At 40.5% G+C, this 15,500-nt stretch overlaps 1 protein-coding gene across 3 annotated transcripts in view; it reads left to right on the top strand.

Moving 5' to 3' along the window:
* CACNB2 (calcium voltage-gated channel auxiliary subunit beta 2) overlaps window positions 1-15,500 on the top strand; it is a 382,838-nt gene that overhangs the window by 86,868 nt on the left and 280,470 nt on the right. The window lies entirely within an intron of this gene.

Raw genomic sequence — 15,500 nt, 5'->3', positions numbered from 1 at the left:
GTTAGTCCTGTGCCAGGTATGAGGTGCCAAACTTCCATCCTTTTCCTGCTTTCTTTCTTCGTTTAATGGATTTCTTTGCAGTTTTAAAAAGCGTTTTTGCAGTGAATATAGATATGGAAGATAAAATATCTCAGCTGTGGTTCCTATGGAGTCATGTGAGTAATGTTAGTGTAATTAGCATGAGCAATTAGTATTGCTAGTATCATTTGTGTGGGTGATTTTGGCATGTTAATGGAGAAGACCAGAGTGTTGCCAATCTGAAGACTAGATCCACGATTTCAGTTACATGATTTTATTTATTTATTCTTAGAAAACAAGAATGATTATTCCCATATTCAGGGGTTGAGGCAGAAGTTCAAAACTTGAGTTGTATTTCTGCTTGGGAAAATAGCAGAGATCTAAAATTAGTCTTATAAGACCACAGATATGTACCAAGCCAAATTTAATGTGGGATTTTAAAGTTCATGGAGTTAAATAGTTGAAAGTAGCACTGTACAAAGCAAATAGAAAATGTACTTTCAAACATTTTTTTCGGTTTTATTTGGTAAGATATCAAAATCACTTAAGGAATGTATTTCTGTTTTTACGATGATACTTCAAATACTTGGCATCATGCAAAATATATTAAATATTAAAATATTAACAAAATGAGAGTCTTTCTTTAAAGGGATTCCTTAGTAGGTATCATATTTGTTATATCAAAAGAGGTAGAAGTTTCTAATTCTTAGCAGCACATCTCATCATTTGTAATTTAGTTTGTACTTCTGTGTGGCAATGACAAGCAGCGAAACTACAGTGTTAGAGCACTTTTAAAAGGATGTTTAGGATTGAGTTCTTTCTTTTTTATATAGTTGAATAAATTTGAATTAAGGCTTGGTGAGATCCAATTAGATATAACATTTGTCGGGAGTGCCTGGGTGGCTCAGATGGTTGGGCGTCTGCCTTCGGCTTGGGTCGTGGTCCTGGGGTCCCGGGATGGAGTCCCACATCGGGCTCCTGACTCGGTGGGGAGCCTGCTTCTCCCTCTTCCTCTGCCTCTCCCCCTGCTCATGCACTTCTCTCTCTCTGTCTCAAATGAATAAATAAAATCTTAAAAAAATATATATTAGATATAACTTTGTCCTACCATTTAGAAAACTGAGTTATGGCATGTAGTTAGTATTGAAACCAGGGACCCACTTTCAAAGCAAAAACGAACCACCACCACCAACAACAACAATGAAACAAAAAAAAGAAAGAAAGAGAGAAAAAGAAGAATCTCATGATTGCTTCCTCTCTAATTCAGCCCCGATTTTTCCTGGAATATGTGAATCCAGGTGACAGCCGTTATTTTAATGTGAACCAGTCAGTGACCAATATTTAGTTCGCTGATCATGTTCCAGGAATATTCATTGCAATACCTAGCAAAGGAAGTTACTGGCATGATATCTTACACAGTAGGTTCAAAAGGGCTAATTTCTTATTAGAGGGGAGGCAGGGGAGGCAGGACACAGCATCCCCAACTCCTTCATTCCCTGACATAGACAGTACCCTCCGGAATGGAATGGTTAGGGGGAAAATGAAAGAACTGTCAAAAACATCTCAAGTCGACAACGTAGGTTTCTGCAATTAGTGTAAAATTTGCTTGCCATTAGAGAATAAAAGCAAAAAGAATGAGTTCCATCTTGTGGAGGGACCATCCTTTGTCACACTCATCTGTTGCCCCCATCTTTTTTTCATATGCTTATTCAACAAACAAATGAACATAATATGCAGAGTTTATCAACTCTGGTGTGATACAAACTATTTCCAATAGATAAAGAAATCCAATAGCATTAGTGTATAGTATATAGTTTCATAGGCTAGTTTTTGAGATTTAAAAACATTTCTCACCTGGGGCACCTGGGTGGCTAAGATGGTTGAGCATCGGACTCTTGGTTTTGGCTCAGGTCATTATCTCAGGGTCATGAGATCAAGTCCTGTGTTAGGCTCTGCGCTCAACAGGGAGTCTGCTTGAGATTCTCTCTCTCCTTCTCCCTCTGCCCCTCCCCCACTCATTCTCTCTCTCAAATAAGTAAATCTTTAAAAAAAATTTTTCACCTGAAACTAATGTGACATTATGTGTCAACTGTACTCAAAATTTAAAAAATGTAAAATAAGTAAATAATGATTTTAAAAAAACGTTTTCAAGATATGTAGTGCTAAATAGTGATAAGAGACAGAGAGTGCAAAAGGGGGAAAATTAGTTTTGTCTTGGAAAAATCTACAAATGATGTCTGAAGCGAAACCTGCCATTCTTAAAGAATCACCAACGTTCAGAAGGAGCCTTGAAGATCGTTTAGTCAGACCTCTTAATCTTGCCAGATGAGGGGATACCTTTTATAATATTTGGTTGCTATAATACATGACTCTTGGTGTATACCATAATACAACTACGTTGTCTTGTGTGTCCCTTGTGTATTTGAATTCTCTCCTCAATTAGACCGCCATCTTTTTTAGGGCACATGACACATACTGTAGTCTGTGTCTTATCCACCTTAACTGGTGCCTTTGTGGTACTTCACAGAACCTTGATGGTACAATTAATTGTTGCTTGATAACTGAATCTTTAAAATAGAAGCTTTATGTTTCTTTATCTATGGGATTCAAAGGTTAAGTATGATAAAGACGTACTTTCTTTTTTTTTTTTTTAAGATTTTATTTATTTATCTGAGACAGAATGAGAGAGAGAGCGAGCACATGAGAGGGGGGAGGGTCAGAGGGAGAAGCAGGCTCCCTGCCGAGCAGGGAGCCCGATGCAGGACTCGATCCAGGGACTCCAGGATCATGACCTGAGCCGAAGGCAGTCGCTTAACCAACTGAGCCACCCAGGTGCCCCAAGACGTACCTTTCTATATCAAATATTTTCCTTCTTTTTTTCTCCATATTCTCTCTGAGAATTGATTGCTTTCTGTGTTTTTTCTTCAAGATTTAAACTAGGAGTACAGCCCTCCATGCTTCCCTAGCCTAAACCTCCTTGTAAACAATAAGACTTATTTCTTTTCTTTTGTAAAAGTCTTAGCAATGATAGTGATAATATCTGCATAAATACGTATTTGGAATGGACAAACCTCCCATATAAAATATTCTAATGCCTTATTTTGGAAGTTTTCCTCTACTGGTTTTATTTTCCTTCTCCAAGCACATAAAAATGACCACAGCAGTATTTATACAAAACATTTCAAGCTTTCTTTTGAAGATAGTGATATTTGATGATTTTATTTTCTTTTGGGTATAATAATAAAAGCCTAGTAAAAAGAGTTTGCCTCCAGACAAGATAGAATGCTATCACTAATACTGCCCATGGCACTTTATATGTCATCGCTCCTTGAATTCTGGTAACCAGTCCATGCAGTTGATTATATTACCACCGTTCTCATTTTACAGAAGCTTAGGAACAGAAGGAGCTTGAGTAACCTGTCCACGGTTCCTTGGTGCAGACTTGAGCCCACACCTGACTTTACATCAACACCTGGTTAGCCACTGTACTTTCCCTTGAACATAGGGAAAATATAGGACAAGAATAGCTGAAATCTCAAATTCATGGTGTGCAATGTTTGTTTTAGTGAGGAAGAACAGCTTATTGAATTATCTGTGAATCTTAAAAAGTATCCTTTTGGGGGGTCAGAATTATACTAATTCTTGAGTTGTTGGCCTGACAGTGAATTTGTGTCTTCACATGGCAAGGCTGAGCCTTGTCGTCAGCTTTGTCTATTTGCACTGCTCTCGGCAGAGCTATTGCAATTTTTGGAAACTTAAAAAAAAAAAATTATTTTGTGTACTCATTAAAAGCATAAGCCTAAGTTTCCCAGTATCTTAAATAGTTTGTAGAGCTTGGGAAAACACAAAGATATGTTCCTCACACGTGCTTTTGACATGAAATTGGCAAGAGTCTGGCCCAGCAGCTACTCCCGGGCATCATACTAGCGTGGGCCCTTATGTTCCAAAAATGACCGTCATTCCAGAGAACACTAAAGTCGCCCCAGCAACTTCCCGTAATGCAGTTTACCCTGGAGGATGGAGCGCTTGAGCCACCTCTCAATTTATTAGCGATGTTGCTACTTTTATGTGTTTAGTGACCTTAACTTGTAATTTTTGTGTGTTGCTTTAGAAACTTGTAAGCCCTTGAGGCTTGGGAGCTACTCCCTAGTGGAAACATGTGTTTGTTTCTATTACTATGACTAGCTAGGTTTCTAGTTGTTAGGTTAAAAAAGGGATGGTGTCCCAAAAAAGAAAGAAAAAGGGCTAGGATTGGAGTTTGATCTCAGGCTCTGATCAAAACAGTGACTCCAAGGAAGGAAAGTCAGCTCTCTGGGTGGCATTGTTAAAGGAGCCATTAGTTGAGGACTAATTATTGAGTGCTAAGTTCTTGTGCCTGTTGTCCTTACCACCAGGCATCTTTTGACTCTCACTCTTTATGAAAGAAGTACTACCCTCAATTCCCTTGGGGCTCAGAGATAAAAGGAGGGCCTCTCTCCCAAGACTTTATTCATGAATACATGGGGCCACCTGTATTATAACAAATCTTATTTGAAAATTCATTTTAGTAGTAACTTTGGTTAAAAACACACACACACATTATGTCCCATCCCCTGTCTCCACCCCTGTGTTAAACATACAAACAAGCAGGGGTGCCTGGGTGGCTCAGTGGGTTAAGCATCTGACTCTTGATTTTGGCTCAGATCATGATCTCAGAGTCCTGAGATCGAGCCCCAGGTCGGGCTCCACACTCTGCATGGAGTCTGCTTGTCCCTTTCCCTCTGCTCCTCCCCCTGCTTGCGTGTGCACTCTCTCTCTCTCTCTCTCTCAAATAAATAAACAAGTAAAATCTTAAGAAAAAAAAAAACACATACCAAGCAAGTACCTTGGTGGCTGAGCTTAGGAGAATCAGCCAGTGTCTGTGTCCTGCGGAGAGGACTGTGTCTCCGAGTGCCCACTGACCAGGAGCAGACTGGCTGAAATCCCCCCAAATCCCCCGAAACAAATACGTTCCTGCTCAGAGTTTAGGAGGCCCCTGCTAATGTGAGCGTAAGACCGCAGTCCAAAAGGAGAGAATGGTAATTCCTGTTTCCTGGCACTAGATCCCATCAAGGACCCGAGGCAGGCAGAACTTAGCCGTGGAGCTTAAGCTGCAATGTTAGATCCTACCCTCAGAGGCCAGTTCAGGACTGAGACACATGATCTAAGAGAGACACGGGTTCTCGCATCCTGGCCTGAGGTTGGCAGGGGACATGGTTGGAGTCTTGTCTTCTCATGTGCTTTGCACCGAACAGAGGTGTCTGGGGTCACTTCTTCCCTTCAGTATATCTTAAGATGAGAATAAAGAATGCAGCCTTGATGAGATTCTAAGATGGTGCAGCCACTATGGAAAACAGTATGGAGGTTCTTCAAAAAATGACACCGAGAATCACCATGTGTTCCAACAATTCTGCCTCTGGGTAGACACACGAAAGAATGAAAGCAGGGACTCAAAGAGATGCGCACACAACCATGTTCACAGCAACAGCATTCTCAGTAGCCAGAGCATGAGAGCGACCCAGGTGTCCATCAGTGGATGACTGTGGAAACAAAATGTGGTAGATCTGTACAGTGGGATATTACTCAGCCTTAAAAGGAAAGAACTTCTGACACCTGCTGCAACATGATGAACCTTAAGAACACAATGCTGAGGGAACTGAATCACTCACAGAAGGACAAATACTGTGATTCCACTTAGATGAGGTGCCTCCAGCCACCAAACCCAAAGAGAAAGAAAATCGAACGGTAGATGGCCGGGGTGCTGGAGAGAGATGAGAGGAGGGAGCTGGTGTTTACTGAGTACATAGTTTCCGGCGGGGTAGATGGAGGGTGGTGTGCCCAACAATGTGAATGGACTTAATGCCACAAAACAGTACCCTTAAAAATGGTTGACCTGAGGGGCGCCTGGGTGGCTCAGTTGGTAAAGCGGCTGCCTTCGGCTCAGGTCATGATCCTGGGGTCCTGGGATTGAGCCCCACGTCTGTCTCCCTGCTCAGCAGAGAGCCTGCTTCTCCCTTTCCCTCTGCCTGCCACTCTGCCTACTTGTGCTATCTATCTCTCTGTCAAATAAATAAGTAAAATCTTAAAAAAGAAAAAAATGGTTGACCTGGGAAATAGTATTTTGTGTATCTTGTACCACAATAATTTTTTTTTAAAAATGCAGGCTCCTTTTCTGGAAGGAAGGAGGGATCTATTTGATGAAACTAGAAGGACATAATACAAGATGGTTGACAGCGGATTTCCATTCAGGTTGAGCGGATTGCTGCACGGGCCCTGCCAACAGTTGAAGACAGGTCAGCTCAGTTCAGCGCTGGAGCTGTCCCAGACCTTAGGCTGGCTTGCTGTGATTGAGTCAGACAGCAGGAGGGGCGACGAGATTTTGGTTGGTGAGATGGTAGTCGAGGTCTCTGATCCTGTGGTTCCAGGTTGGCTGCAGCCTGAACCCAGGACTCTAATCCCATGTCATGCCTTCCAAACCTGGTTCCAAGCCAGGTTGCTGAAGCACCACCTAGATCTCTGAAATGCGGGGAGAGAGTGTGAGCACAAGTCATAGACACTTTTGTATCACGAATCTACAAAGAACAGATGAGGCCCAGAGAAAAAGAAGGGAAGGGGGGCTCTGCAGATGCATTTGAGCTTCCCATGGACAATCCTTCATCCTATCTCTACTTCCAGAGCTGTCTCACTAGGTCTCCACAAGTGCAAGGGGCCACGTTCTGCAGAAGCTTAAAACCAAGTGTCAGAATCAGTCAAAGTGGATAAAAAGAATGAAATGTACTAGTTCTGGGTCAAGCTACAGCAGAAAAACATACTCTCCTAGGAAACATATATTTGTGTCATAAAAAAACTATTACCCCCAAAGTGGCAGGGGCAGTTCACAGTCTACTCATCCTCCACCTCTCCCTGCTACTCTCTAAAGCCATCAACACCCTTGGAAATATTGTCTTCAGCGATCCAGAGATTTATGTCCCTACCTCCACCTTTGTCTTGTCCAGAACTTTGCAGCCAGAGTCTCCCTTCAGCCAAGGTCTCCTCTGGGAGATTGTTTCAATCTGACATTGTAGCTTATCTATAGGGAAAATGCCAGGGAGCTAGATAAAGTCCAGAGCCAAATTGCAGAGAATTATACTCGTTCATGGGCCCAGAATACTAGGCACCAGGCAAAGTGCCAAGCAAGGCAAACACAGGAATGGAAAATGGAAAGGAAAGAGGCCATTGCTCACCTGGGGATCCGACAGACTGAAGAGTGTATGTATGCATAGCACTTGCCTCCAGTGTGGTTAGTGTGTAAGAGAGGTCCAGATAAAGGCTAAGGGCAAAGAGGTAGCAACTAATTCTTGGGGAGAGATGGGGAGTAGGAAGGGGGAAAGGCGCTGTGTGGGTTGATTGTGTGCCCCAAAAAGATATGTTGAAGTCCTAAGCCCCAATACCTGTGAATGTAGCATTATTTGGAAATAGCATCTTTTTTAGATGTGATCAAATTAAGATGAGGTCCTACTCAACTAGGGTTGGCCTTAATCCAACATGACTCATGTCCTTATAAGAAGAAAAACCGAGGTACAGACACACACAGAGATGGCCACGTGAAGATGGAGGCAGAAAGTGGATTGAGGCATCTACGAGCCAAGGAATGCCAACAACTCCTGGCAACGCCAGAAGCCGAGAGAAAGGCATGGAACAGATCCTTCCCTACAGCCTTCAGAAGGAGCAGTTCTGCAAGTGGAGAAGCAAAAACAAGAAGAAATGGAGCAGAAGAAAAACAAGAGTCATTCAGAAAGGGGTGCCCCACTGGGATACGGGGATACTAGGTCACACTGTTGTACCCTAGCATACCAAGGGCAGAGTCAAGCTATGACAGGGTATGTGGCAGAAAGATAGGCAGGAATCAGCCCAGACAGGGCATTTCTGCTCTGCTAAGGAGTCTGGACTCTATTCACTGAGGATTTCATGGCTGATTGATTGTGAAAAGGCACTTGCAGCCTCACGCGCTCTGTTCTCTGTAGCTTAGAGTGTATGCTCGTTTGGACCTGATGTCTTGCCCTCTGGAGTTCTTCCAGATGGAAGGTTGGGCCAGATGTAGACTGACTGTAGGACTGGAAATATGGAGACTGTTTACTGAAATATCTCTCCTCATTGCTTTTGGTTTTACATAGCTCTGCATATCCCTCCCAGACACAGCTTTATGATTGGCATATAGTGCGCTTGGATCCAAACCACGACTGAAGTCTGTTTTGTTTTTCAGATTCTTGGCACCATTTCATGAAACTCTTCCAATTCTAGTCTGGTCCTCACTTAACAAAACCAAAACTTTTGATAGCTGGTATTCCAAGATTGCCTTGTGTGCATATTCTGCACCGTTGAAAGCCAGAGTCTTTGGTCTGCCTTGGTTCAGAGTTTCAGTTCATATTTTCTTATCACAAACCCACTTCAATCTTCCCATTTTTCTGATTATTTCATTAATGATATTTCCAAACCTTCTGACTCATAAGTTTTTGACCTAATGTCAAAACAACAACAATAAAAAATCTAAGTTAAACAAAAGAAACTACTTGCTATGCTTTCTTAAAGGACCATTTTAAATCTTTTGCATCTGAGTTGCTTTATATAGAGTAGCATGAGTGAATTGATTGCCAAAGGGTATGGGATGGTAGTGATTCAAAATTTCCTCATGAGGGCGCCTGGGTGGCTCAGTTGGTTAAGCGACTGCCTTCGGCTCAGGTCATGATCCTGGAGTGCCGGGATCGAGTCCCGCATCGGGCTCCCTGCTCGGCAGGGAGTCTGCTTCTCCCTCTGACCCTCCTCCCTCTCATGCTCTCTGTCTCTCATTCTCTCTGTCTCAAATAAATAAATAAAGTCTTAAAAAAAAAAAAATTTCCTCATGATCTTCTCAAAAAATGACTTCATATTTGCCAGAATAGCTTCATTCAGATGATAGTAACTGTTACAGTGCTATAATTTTAAAAACAGAGTGGAAAAGTACTAAAGGAAGATGCCAGCGCCCTGAGTTTGAGCCCCATCTCCGCCATTAACTAACACAACAGAAAACTATTCAATTATTTTTGGCCTCAGAGTTACAGACAGTGAAAAGGGGCCCAGAAAGAGTGTTTCTAAAATCTGCAATTGTGCAATTGCGAGTTTCTTTCTTAACTATAGAAGCAATGTGAACTCTGAGGAAGTATTTTAACATTTGATGGCAACTATAACCCAAATACTTTTACTGTGCTTTTCAATGAAGGCAGTATTCTTTAGCAAAGTTTGCCACCTAGTGGCCACAGAGACTGAAAAAGAGTTTTGCTTTAAACAGTGGACCAAAAGAAGGCTCCTTTATGAAATTTCATTGGCCACTGAATGCAATTATTATATTAAGTTTTTTAAAAATCAAGTCCACCTTGTAAGTAGGAAATTGTTCTAAATACCAGTTCGTCTTGGGTCTTAATTTTTCCGGATTTTGTTTTGTTCTAGACCCTCCAGCACCACCCCACCCTACCCCTCAATCTTATACAAAGCCCTTAAATGCTTTTATTTGTCTCAAAGAAGGACTTGTGGGGTCTGTGCCCTAAGTCTTACATCAGCACATGTGGACATTTTCTTAGCTTTGTGGATTCCTTTGGAGTCTTACATACACAACTGCCTTATCAGCTTCAAGAACTTCACATGACCTTTGAATAACCTCATATTTTAAAAAAATATTTGAAAATCTTAAGCATGAGAGGTTAAGTATTATCTTCATAAAAATATTGAGTGACTGGAATGATAGGAATAGGTCATGCTCTGAACTAGCAAAACAAAAACTGTGAGTATTCTATTGACATTAGACAAATGCCTAAGAACATATTCTGCTTGACATTTTGCTTGGTTCCACTTGGACCTTCTCTTGGACAATATTAGTCTACAGTCCAGAAAAACATGTTACAAAAGATTTGCTGTGACTCAGATAGCTAAACATCTTTGCTTGCATTTATAAAACTTAACCAAAAATTTGATTAAACATCTTTACAGAGAATTGATTTGCACTCAAAAGGAGTCCCACATGGCTCTGCATTTTTGGTAATTTGCCCACAGTGAGATGAGATAGTGGAGGGTATAACCAGGTAATTCATTATTAATCTTTTATCTGGGGAACAAATCCAGCTGCCTTCTTGACATCTACTCCCAGTCTTCTCAAAGACTCCTCACACTCAGTAGGTCCAAAACTGAACTTGAGGTCTTGCCCACCCCTCCCCGCCACATCCTCCCAGACCGGGTTCATTTCCAGTCTTTTCTCCCTCTCCCTTGGACCCAGTAACCAGTCTATGACCAATTCCTTTTTTTTTTTAATTGATGTATAGTTAATACACACTGTTACATTAGCTTCCGGTATACAACATAGTGACTCAACAACTCTATATGTTATGCTATGCTCACCACAGTGTAGCATCTGTCACCATACAACACTATTACAGTACCATTGACTATATTCCCTATGTTGTACCTTCCATACCTGTGACTTATTCTTTCCATAATGTGGAAGCCTGGATCTCCTACTCCCCTTCACTCATTTTGCCCATCCCTTTACCCTCTCTCCCCTCTGGGAACCACCAGTTTGTTCTCTGTATTTATGGGTATGTTTCTGCTTCTTGTTGTTGTTGTTTGTTTTATTTTGTTAGATACCACATATAAGTGAAATCACATGGTATTTGTCTTTGTCTGACTTAATTCACTCTAGGTCCATCTTTGTTGTTGCAAATGGAAAAGTCTCATTCTTTTTTAAAGCTGAGTAATATTCCATTGTATATATGTACCACATCTTATCTATTCATCTATTAATGGATGCTTAGGTTTTATTCATATTTTGCTATTGTAAATAATCCTTCAATAAACATAGCATATATCTTTTCTTTTTTAAAAAAGATTTTATTTATTTATTTATTTATTTATTTATTTAAGAGAGAGGGAGAGAGAGAGAGAGCTAGCGAGCATGTGTGCTCACATGAGCATGGGGTAGGAGCAGAGGGAAAGGGAGAAGCAGACTCCCCACTGAGCAGGGAGCCCAATACAGGATTCGATCCCAGGACCCTGGAATCGTGACCTGAGCCCAAGGCAGCCTCTAATAGACGGAGCCACCCAGGTGCCCAGCATATATCTTTTCAAATTAGTGTTTTTGTTTTTATTGGATAAATACCTAGTAGTGGAATTACTGGGTCATATGGTAATTCTATTTTTAATTTTTGAGGGAATCTCCATGCTGTTTTCCACAGTGACTGTTATCTATTTACATTCCCACCAACGGTACACAAGGGTTCCTTTTTCTTCACATCCTCACCGACACTTTTTATTTCTTGTCTTTTTGATACTAGCAGTTCTGACAGGTGTGAGGTGATATCTCATTGTGGTCTTGATTTGCATTTCCCTGATGATGAGTGATGTTGAGCATCTTTTCAAGTGTCTGTTGACCATCCGCCTGTCTTCTTTGGAAAATATCTACTCAGGTCCTCTACAGATTTTTAGTTGGATTATTTGGTTTTTTGGTATTGACTTGTATAAGTTCTTTATGTATTTTGGGTATTAACCCCTTATCATATATATCATTTGCAAATATCTTTCCCCATTAGTAGGTTGTCTTTTTGTATTGTTGATGGGTTTTTTCCCCACTGTGCAAAAGCTCTTTATTTTGGTGTAGTTCCAATTGTTTATTTTGCTTTTGTTTCCTTTGCCTGAGGAGACATATCTAGAAAAATGCTGCTACAGCCAATGTCAATTGATTTATGTGTCTATTTTTGTGCAAGTAGCGTACTGTTTTGACTGTTATAGTTTTGTAGTATATCTTGAAATCTGGAACTCTGATACCTCCACCTGTATTCTTTTTTTTTTTTAAGATTTTATTTATTTATTTGAGAGAGAGAGAATGAGAGATAGAGAGCACGAGAGGGAAGAGGGTCAGAGGGAGAAGCAGACTCCCTGCTCAGCAGGGAGCCCGATGTGGGACTTGATCCCGGGACTCCAGGATCATGACCTGAGCCGAAGGCAGTCGCTTAACCAGCTGAGCCACCCAGGCGCCCACCTACAGCTGTATTCTTATTCCTCAAGATTGCTTTGGCTATTTGGGATCTTTTGCAGTTCTATACAAATTTTAGGATTATTTATTCTAGTTCTGTGAAAAATACTAATGGTATTTTGATAGGAAGTGCATTGAATCTGTAAATTGCTTTGGGTAATACAGGCATTTCAACAATATTCATTCTTCCAATTCATGAGCATGGTATGTACTTCCATCTGTGTTGTCTTCAATTTCTTTCATCAGTGTTTTATAGTTTTCAGGGTACAGGGCTTTCACCTCCTTGGTTAAGTTTCTTCCTAGGTATTTTCTTCTTGTGATGCAATTGTAAATGAGACTGTTGGCTTAATTTCTGTTTCTGCTAATTCATTCTGAGTGTATAGTCACACAACAGATTTCTGTAAATTAATTTTGTATCCTGCAACTTCACTGAATTGATTTATTACTTCCAATATCACCAGTTCTTCTGGTTTCACCACGCAAGTATCCTGAACAGATCCCTTCATCTCCTTCCCCTCCTCTGCCAACTAAATTGGATCTCCATATCTTCTGCCTGGACCACTACAGTGGTCAGCTGATCTCCACTCTGTCCTCCCTCCAGCTCATTTCCCATGCTGCATGTAACCAGTTTGATCTTTCCTAAGTGAAAGTCAAGGCATATACCCCTCTTGCTAGAACCCCTCATTAACTTTTTTAATGAATTTTTATGACAAATACAAAACCCCTTAAAACTCGGGCGCCTGGGTGGCTCAGTTGGTTAAGCGACTGCCTTCAGCTCAGGTCATGATCCTGGAGTCCCTGGATTGAGTCCCGCATCAGGCTCCCTGCTCGGCAGGGAGTCTGCTTTGTCCTCTGACCCTCCCCCCTCTCATGTGTTCTCTCTCTCATTCTCTCTGTCTCAAATAAATAAATAAATAAATAAATAAAAATCTTAAAAAAAAAAAAAAAAAAACCCTTAAAACTGCCTGCAGGCCTTGCATGGTCTGGCATGGCTTTCCTCTCCAGTCCCAGTAGAACTATCTTCCCTGTTAATGTCTCCACACTAGAGGTGCTTCCTCCTCCAGGACCTTCTCCCTGGGTTGCTGTCCTTTTCTCCCTTTCACCAAGTTAACATTATCATCTTTCAGATCTCAGATTTTGTCTCATTTTCTCAGGAAAATCTTGGACCAAGTGAAATAGGAACTCTGTGGTCAGCTCTTACAGCACCTAAATTTTTTTTTAGAGTCATTTGTTATAGTTGCGATTTTACGGTAAGTATATTGAGGATGAACTCTGTCTGCATCTACTCCCCAGTGAATCTCCAGCTCCTTGTGTAGTGCCAGGCTCATACTGAATGCTCCAGGGACTCATGAAGCAGATAAATGTATAAGGCACATTCTCTTATCACAATTTGCTAAACTCAAAATGTCAAAATAATCCAAACCAAATAGAAATTTGTAAAACTCTTGGATAATCCTAATTTGCTTGAGGAGGAAACTAATGTTTTACTATCGGACTATTTGGATACATTTTTCTTGTAGCAAACATTAACAGAGCAGATATACTGGGCACACTCCCATCAACAGTGCTAATCAGTATGTAGGTTGAATAAAACGTTTGGACAGTTCCGGGACACCTGGGTGGCTCAGTTGGTTAAGCGTCTGTCTTCAGCTCTGGTCATGATATCAGGGTCCTGGGATAGAGCCCCATGTTGGGCTCCCTGCTCAGCAGGGGGTCTGCTTCTCCCTTTCCCTCTGCCCTTCCCCCACTGCTCATGCTCACTCTCTCCCTCTCAAATAAATAAATAAAATCTTTAAAAAATTAAAATTCATGACAATGGAACAAAATGTGAAGTATAAAGAAAAATGAATGCTGGAAAGAAATGGATGATCCTATCATATAAAACCAAAAACAAAAAAAAAATCAAACACATCAAGTAAAATCCATTTAGAATAAAACATTTCAACAAAGGTAGATGTAAGAAAAAATATGTAAGATACTGCTGTAATGGAGTTTTAAAATTGCATTGAAGAGACTAGTTTTAGAGTAATAACAGAAAATGTATGCTTTTTTAATGTGTTCTTTTTTAATTTGTTCCATTAAATATACAGGTGACCTGTAAAAAGGTATATGGAAAACAGAAATTAACAATTACTTAACAATAGGCATAAAAATGTGGCAAGGGAAAATAAAGGTAAAAATCAAGATGTACTTGAAATTCCCAAGGATAAACTTAAAGAGAGATGTGTATAACGTATTTAAGCTAGAAGATAAGCATCTTCCATTAAGGCCCCCTCTCCAGGATAGATGGACATAAGGCTTTGAGGGAGAAAGGGAACGTATGCGTTACAGATAAGATTGACTGAATCAACCTCGTTGGACTCTGAAGTGTTGACTGTCACAGGTGGCTTGCCCTAGAATACACAAAGCTGTCTTTTCAGCTACTGTGTCTCTAATGGGGACTCTATGGGGAGTGAACTCTAATGGGGACTAAGATGGTGAATTAAAACTGCATCACCAAAGATCCCTTCCCTCATGCCTAGAGAAATAAGCAAATGTTCATTAAAAAGGCAAATTTTTATTAACAGCAACCAAATAAGAAAAAGGACATTATCTAAAGAAATCATTTTCAAAAACTGGCATCTAAGGAAACAGAAGATTGTGGGGTAGAGGCATGTCCCCAGTTCAATTCTTACGAGTTAGCAATCTTGAGAATTCCTACACATACCTTTATATTTTCCTTCTAAAAGTAAGGAGTCCTGGAAACTAGTAAAAATGGGTGAAACAGAAAGTAAACAGCAGGACCAGCACTTTCTGCAGAAATGAAAACTTCAAACCTCCATAATGAATTGAAGAAATTTTCCAAAGGAAAAGGGTCACTCCATCTTTAGACAATTAACAAAATCTCAGAAGAGAGACCAAAGCCCAGGTATTACAACAGAGACTTCCTGCTACTTAGTTGGGTCCCTTGTTCCCACACCTCCATCCCACTATACACACAAATACACACTCACATGCTCTCATTTCATAAAAATAGAATATGAGAAATGTACCCCTTGATGAATGAACTGTAACTCAGAGGTGGAAACAAACTGATCTGGAGAAACATGGAAAGAATTTACTCACCCTATAACAAATAAAATGACAGGGCAGAGCTGCCTAAGCATGAACCAAAACCAGAAACAAAAGACCAAATAAAATGCTACATCAAAAAAACACTTTAAAAAGGAGCATACAATGCAAAGCAAAACGACAAAAAAAAAAAAAAAACCAACCACACCCCCAAAGAAACACCAAGGTGCTGAAAGAAATTTCTCACAATTGCTTCTTACATGGTATGATTGATAAAAACATGGATTTAATAAAATAACACTCATGGAAAACATGAAAAAAAAATTTTAAAAAGGAGATAGCGGTTATAAGGAAATAGAGGATCAAAACTATCATTTCC

The sequence above is a fragment of the Mirounga leonina genome, unplaced genomic scaffold (assembly GCF_011800145.1).
Source record: "Mirounga leonina isolate KUSES-001 unplaced genomic scaffold, KU_Mleo_1.0 Mir_175, whole genome shotgun sequence".
NCBI classification, from domain to species: Eukaryota; Metazoa; Chordata; class Mammalia; order Carnivora; family Phocidae; genus Mirounga; species Mirounga leonina.
The sequence above is the reverse complement of the archived record's forward strand: the minus strand, read 5'-3'. Positions and strand labels throughout refer to the sequence as shown.